Raw genomic sequence first — 7,579 nt, 5'->3', positions numbered from 1 at the left:
AAAAAAAAAAAAAAAAAAGAACCATTTTTTATTGGGGCCAGCAGGTGGTAGGGTGGTTAAGGCGCTGGATACCCACATGACTGACTGCGGTTTGTGTCCCAGACCCAGAGGCTTGAAAATCATGCCAGGTGTGTGTGTGCATCCCAAAAATCCTGAGATGAGAATGAAGGAGAAGGGACTGCTGTGTGGCCACCATGCACGGGAGTGGCTTATTTCCCTCTCTCTGTCTCTCTCTGCAGAGCATATACAACCTAGGGCAAAAACCTAAAATAAAAACTTTTATTATTATTTTTTTAATCTATCATGCCCCTGGGGGAATACTTTTGTGCTCTCTCTCTCTCTCTCTCCCTCTCCCTCTCTCTTTCTCCCCTCAGTGAGTGTACATGTCTTCAGTGGGTGCACATGGCCACTGGCAAACAAACAAAAAATGAGTGCTTACTATGGTCTTCCTGTCCTTGTTTTACCATTATGTACTAAGGTTAGTGAGAAGGAAAAAAAAAAATAAAAAGAGCAGAGACTGAGAGAACATGTGTACACAGGACAGATTACTTCACAGGTGTCTGGATTAAGAGAGGAGCCATATCTGGACCTTATGGAGAGATTACTGGAAGTGTGGACCAGCTATGAATCTAGCTGCTACCACTGACTAGGGCCCACTTTGCTAGAAAAAGAGTAACAATATTATGAACATCTTCCCACAGCAGTATCGTGTTTCCTTGATTTAAAGATGCATACTTGTCTACATTTTAATATTTCTGAAATTCAGTCTATCTTAAAATCAATATCAGGAGATCAGCAGATGGTGTAATGGTTACATCACTGGACTCCCATGTAATTGACCACGGTTCGAGTCCTAGATCCAGTGCCTTAAAACTAACACCAGGTGCATGTACATGTGTGTCCAAAATCCCAAGAGGAGAATGAAGGACGGGGGACTGTGGTATGGACATCCCTATTGGAGAGTGATTTCTTGCTTTCTGTCTGTCTCTCTGGCAAGTGTACGTGTCTAATAGAAAAATATCTCTCTTAAAAAAATCATTATTAAAGGGACCAGCAGTTAGTGTAATGGCTATGTCGCTGGACTCCCATGTAGTCGACCACGGTTTGAGTCCCGGACCCGGTGGCTTAAACTCACGCGGGGCGCGTGTGCATGCGTGCCCAAGATCCCGAGAAGACAATGGAGGAGAAGGGACTGTGGCGTGGCCATCCCCCCTGGAGGGTGATTTCTCTCACTTTCTGTCTCTCTGTCTCTCTCTGTCTGTCTGGCGAGTGCACACTCCCTATAGCAAAAACAAAAACAAAAACAAAAACAAAAAAAACCTATTCAAAAAAAGAAAAAAATAATCATTGTTAAATGAAAACTTTTGGCTCCAAAGTAGAGAAGACCTGCAACTGTAGATACCGCGCATGACTAAACTTGACCATAAATAAAAGGTAAAATCTCTTTGGCACCTCAACTGTACTATTTTCATAGCAGCACCACATATGATCCTCAAATGTTTTGAAAGGATTCCACTACGTAGTCAGAAATTGTCATTCAACAGACAATACAATTAAAGGCAGAAAATAATTGCCAAATTTAGGCAAGATCATGGGATTTTCAAAAGTAAAACAGATTTAAAGCACAAGAAACATCTGTCAAAACCTTTGGAGTTATTTTCAAAAGTTACTTAATTTCCAGCAATAAGTAACTCAAGGGGGAAAAAAAAAACGAAATAAAACTAAGAGTGTAAGTAAAAAGGAAAGGAAGACAAAAACCCAGTATTTTTCAACATGCCTTGTTATTATATACTCACTCATGAAGATACTTAAGAGGTGACAGATAATTAGGGTGAGTTATGAAAAGCAGCATGCCATCATGATGTTGTGTTCCACCTAAAGCCCAAATTAATTCAGAGGAATCCTAGATGCTGAATGTGAATAAGGCTGAGATTCAAACTTTACTGTTGACAGATGAAACTGGTATAAAATTCAGGCTGGCCCCAAAGTGCAGCAGTTAGGCACTGCACAGAGGAAGGCAGGTCCTATATGACTGACCAGGGTTTGAGTCTCATGTACTTGAAAAACACACCAGGCATGCATGCGCCCATGTCTACAATCCTGATAGGAAAGAAAATTGAGGGGAAAAGGACTGTGGTGTGACCAGGCTCTGTTGATATGTTCTTGCTCTTTCATGCATGTACCCTCTGGTATTTAAAAACAAAACAAAACAAAATGGTATACATAATTGAATGGATGAATGTATGCTATTAATGATTAATAAAAGCTCTAGTTTTCTATAGCAAAAACAAAAACAAAAACAAAAACAAAAAAAACCTATTCAAAAAAAGAAAAAAATAATCATTGTTAAATGAAAACTTTTGGCTCCAAAGTAGAGAAGACCTGCAACTGTAGATACCGCGCATGACTAAACTTGACCATAAATAAAAGGTAAAATCTCTTTGGCACCTCAACTGTACTATTTTCATAGCAGCACCACATATGATCCTCAAATGTTTTGAAAGGATTCCACTACGTAGTCAGAAATTGTCATTCAACAGACAATACAATTAAAGGCAGAAAATAATTGCCAAATTTAGGCAAGATCATGGGATTTTCAAAAGTAAAACAGATTTAAAGCACAAGAAACATCTGTCAAAACCTTTGGAGTTATTTTCAAAAGTTACTTAATTTCCAGCAATAAGTAACTCAAGGGGGAAAAAAAAAACGAAATAAAACTAAGAGTGTAAGTAAAAAGGAAAGGAAGACAAAAACCCAGTATTTTTCAACATGCCTTGTTATTATATACTCACTCATGAAGATACTTAAGAGGTGACAGATAATTAGGGTGAGTTATGAAAAGCAGCATGCCATCATGATGTTGTGTTCCACCTAAAGCCCAAATTAATTCAGAGGAATCCTAGATGCTGAATGTGAATAAGGCTGAGATTCAAACTTTACTGTTGACAGATGAAACTGGTATAAAATTCAGGCTGGCCCCAAAGTGCAGCAGTTAGGCACTGCACAGAGGAAGGCAGGTCCTATATGACTGACCAGGGTTTGAGTCTCATGTACTTGAAAAACACACCAGGCATGCATGCGCCCATGTCTACAATCCTGATAGGAAAGAAAATTGAGGGGAAAAGGACTGTGGTGTGACCAGGCTCTGTTGATATGTTCTTGCTCTTTCATGCATGTACCCTCTGGTATTTAAAAACAAAACAAAACAAAATGGTATACATAATTGAATGGATGAATGTATGCTATTAATGATTAATAAAAGCTCTAGTTTTATTTTCTTCTCCCTGGAAAATTATTACTAAATTCGTGGCTAGTTTTTAGATTTATTGGTGTTTCAGAACTGAGAAAATATATAGGTCAACCTCATCCCTTTTCATCTGTACATTCAATAGTGAACATAAACCATGAAATTAATCTGTTCCCTATTGATGGGCATTAGGTTGTTTCCTATTCTTTTTTGCAATTATGAAATAATATTGCAAATACTGATAACTTCAATTATTTGAGTAATAGTCTAATTACGAGAATGGTGGTGAGTTTGTAACTATTTATTTTATTATGCTCCATAGCTCACATGTATACAGCATAATCTTACTCTTCTTTTTGAGTTGCTAGAAGGCACATGTGCTCACCAGAGAGAGACAGAGTGAGAAAGAACGTAAAAAGGCAATGGGAAATGATCACACTGCAATCCTTTCTCCCCCATTCTCTCTCCTTTCAGGATTATGGGTACACATGCACAAGTGCCCAGTGTGTTTTTCAAGCTGCTGGGTCTGGGATTCAAAACACATAGTCGGCCATGTGAGATCTAGTTGCCTTAATGACCATGCCACAAGCTGGCCACACATTCTATTTTAATATATATTTTTTCAGGGGCTGGCAGGAGGCACAGTGGTTAAGGCACTGGACTCCCACATGGCTGACAGTGGTTTAGCCAGACCTGATGGCTTGCTTTCTCACTTTTCTCTCTCTCTGTGTTTCACTTTGGTCAAATTAAAATAAATTAATAAGTAAAAATAAATAAACAACGATTATTTATTTATTTATTTATTTATTTATTTATTTATTTTCAATTGCCAGAGGGCATGTGTGCCTGTCAGAGACAGAGAGAGAGAATGCACCGCCCGATGGGACTTAGTCACACCACAATTGCTTCTTCTCTATTTCTCCATCCTGTCAGGATTCTAGGTACACATGCACATGTGCTGGCATGTTTTCAAGATGCCAAGCTCAGGATTCCAATCATGTGCTCAGCCATATGGGATCTGGCTCCCTTAACCATCAGGCCACAGGCCTTGACCTACAGCATGTTCTTTTTACATACAAAAATTTGTTAATAAAAAAATTCTGGGGAACCAGCAGTTAACGTAATGGCTATGTCGCTGGACTCCCACGTAGTCGACTGCCGTTTGCGTCCCGGACCCGGTGGCTTAAAACTCACGCCAGGCATGTGTGCGTGCATGCCCAAGATCCCGAGAGGAGAATGGAGGAGAAGGGATTGTGGCGTGACCATCCCCCCTGGGGGGTGATTTCTCGCTTTCTGTCTCTATGTCTCTGTCTGTCTGTCTGGCGAGTGCACACACCCTATAGCGAAAATCTCTCAAAAAAAAAAAAATTCTGTAAGTCCATTTAGCTGGCATAGTCCCTAACAGACTGGACTGCAGTGCTGGAAGTCACATAGCCCACCATGGGTTTAGAAACCCAAGTCAACCCAAAATACAATGGGCTTCCACACAGGGACCCGAGATTGTGATGGGCTAAAGGACTGAGGAAAGAGAATGGTGGTATGAGGACACACAAGTCAAGGTTGCTTCTGTTTCTCCTCCCTCACAGGAAAAAAAATATGCTGTAATAAAAGTTCTTTTGTGGGTCAACCCATAGCCTAGTGGTTAAGATAGCAGATCCCAGAGAATATTTAAAATTCTGATATTTATGTCTGAATTATCTTCCAGAAGGGCATACTAATTCATAATCCCTTCAGCAAGGTGTGATCAACATAGGCATCACCTAATCTTAATATCTTTTCTACTATGACATATGTACCTTCAAATTAATAATAGGCAAAAATAATTTTTTTGAGAGTTTTTTTGCTATAGGGAACATGCACTCACTGGAGAGACAGAGAGATAGAAAACAAGAAATCACCTCCTGGGGCTATGGCCATTATGACACTATCCCATCTCCTCATTCTCCTCTCGGGATTTTGGGCATATAAGCAGCACACACCTGGCGTGAGTCTTTTCTTTTCTTTTTTTTTTTTTTTAGCAAAGAAAATATTTTTATTTGTATATCAAAGACTCCAAGAATCAACAACATAATAATGGAAACAGTAGATGGCCTAATGGCTACGTCACTGGACTCCCATGTAGTTGACTACAGTTCGAGTCCCGGACCCAATGGCTTAAACTCCACTGTGCATGTATGCATGCATGCCCAAGATCCTGAGAGGAGAATGGATTGCAGCGTGGCCATCCGCCCTGGAAGGTGACTTCTCACTTTCTCTCTGTCTCTGTCTTTCTGGTGAGTGGACATGCCATATAGCAAAAACCTCTCAAAAAAAAAAAAAAAAACACAAAAACATAATAAGGCTAAAGGAGTTGATGTCAAGACACAATAGGTTTTGAAAAGCTATTGATGATTAATCACTGTTTCATCCAACTTCCCCTTGATTACTATAGACAGCATCTCTGGCATACTCCCAACTACATCCTAAGCATGATACAGTCCAGCAGATACAATTATTTTCCCCTTCTGCTAGTCCTCAGTATCTTTCTTTTTTCTTTTTCTTCTTTTTCTCTAGATTAGAAATTGCTGTGCTGGTACATGGCTCTTCTTCAGAAAGTGGTTCTTCCTTGATGTGTTTCTTTTTATCCTTTTTTTCTTCTTTACAGACGTTTCCTCTTCTACCATTACCGCATTTTCTTCTTCCTCCTCTTCAACTTTAATTTTTATCTTGGCTTTTTTTGCTTTCTTTTCAGTAACTTCATCTTCTTTATCTATCTGTTCTATTTTGCGTTTAAGTCTTCACTTCACTTTTATATTCCTATTTTTCTGCTTTTGCTAATGCCTTTGCTGTTCTACTTATTTTTTCTTATCTCTCTATCTTCCAATGTTCTCAGCCTGGCCTCTAATTTGGCTCTGTTCTCAACTCCCATTGCAGAACTGATCTCCTTACCAAAAGCATCATAATGGATGGCCAAAACAGTTTTGGCTGCCAGCATTCAAGAAATCTTTCCTTAGTGTTTAAAGCTTGTCTGGCGTACAACTGAAGCGTGATAAATGAGACCATACTTAGGAGTATCCCTTCTAGACTTCAGGGCTCTGAAGAGTGCCTTTTCTGCTCCAAGAATCTGAACTGTAGAAGTTGCATGCTTGGCCAAATTCAAAAGAGAATCTGCATGAGCAATAAGTAAGTCATGCTCCAGCTATTTCTCCAACCATAACTGTGACATTGGGTGCAATGGCCATCATTTGATTTTGGAGATATTCATAGAGCTGGGTTCTATTTTAAGATATTTCAACCACCTGGGTACAAAGATGCAGACTGTTGCAAATACCTTCTACTGAAACCTCTGTTCCCATTGGTATCTCTGCAGCTGCTTTTACTTTTGCTTCAACTTCTGGCAGCAATTCAGAAAGCTGGGCAGAAGCATAGTTCTTCCTGTACCCTACTTTCTGTAAACACTTGGAATATGTCAAATTATCTGAAATAACTTTTCCTAATTCAGGAAAATGCCAGCCATATCATTCTCTACAACACATAATATAGTTATTTAGTTCTTTGTCCAAGTCATCTAACAAGGAAATTGCCTGAACAATCACTGTGTCTACTTTATCAGTGCTCAATTTCAGTCTATATCAAGACAGGCTGTGGGCCAATCCAAGACACATACCTGCCATTTCACGTGGTTCTACTCCAGGGATTAATCTGTCCATTTGTGAATGGATTCCTCTCATAAGTTCATTAACAACAGGACTACGGATACAACTGAGATTCACTTTCTCCTGTAGCCAGCAGTCTGTGAGCTTCTTTGACTATTTTCTTCAAAACTTTCTTCAGCTGCTTATTTTGCCCTCCATGAGAGCTGTGAACAATTTTATTTGCTTTCTCTGGAGTTTCAAATTCTTTTCACAAGCTATCAACCTCCTGAAGCTTCTTCTCATTTAAAACCTTAAAGATGATGTAGCCAACCAATGTCTCAAACAGCACCAACATGGTATGGCTGGGTTAGAGAGCCTCTGAGCCACCCTAGCTCTTACACCAATACAAAAAGACCAGTTCTGTGGCCCCAAAAGACCGGCTAAGGTTGCTCCTGGAAAAGCACAAAAGCGCTTGCATTCCCGCATTAAAAAAAAAAAAAAAAATTGCACCACATTGTCAAGACGGTCCACAGTCAGCCATATGAGAGTCCAGTGATGTAACCGTTACGCTATCTGCTGGTCCCAAGAATTTGTTTTAATTTTCATTTCTTTCCTGAGTGAGAGGGAGAGAGTGGAAGAGACACTGTACCCCCAAAAGAGTCATGATGCCAGGATCCATCCTCAGCCTTTGACCAACCCTGGATCATGGCTAAATATG

The 7,579-nt window shown here is 39.7% G+C and overlaps 1 pseudogene; it reads right to left on the bottom strand.

Annotated features, from left to right (window-relative positions):
• Positions 1-5,580: 5,580 nt before the first annotated feature.
• LOC102473180 (nucleolar protein 58-like) lies at positions 5,581-7,278 on the bottom strand (annotated as a pseudogene).
• Positions 7,279-7,579: the final 301 nt, after the last annotated feature.

This window comes from Tupaia chinensis, unplaced genomic scaffold (genome assembly GCF_000334495.1).
Source record: "Tupaia chinensis unplaced genomic scaffold, TupChi_1.0 Scaffold000014_1, whole genome shotgun sequence".
NCBI lineage: Eukaryota > Metazoa > Chordata > Mammalia > Scandentia > Tupaiidae > Tupaia > Tupaia belangeri.
The sequence above is the reverse complement of the archived record's forward strand: the minus strand, read 5'-3'. Positions and strand labels throughout refer to the sequence as shown.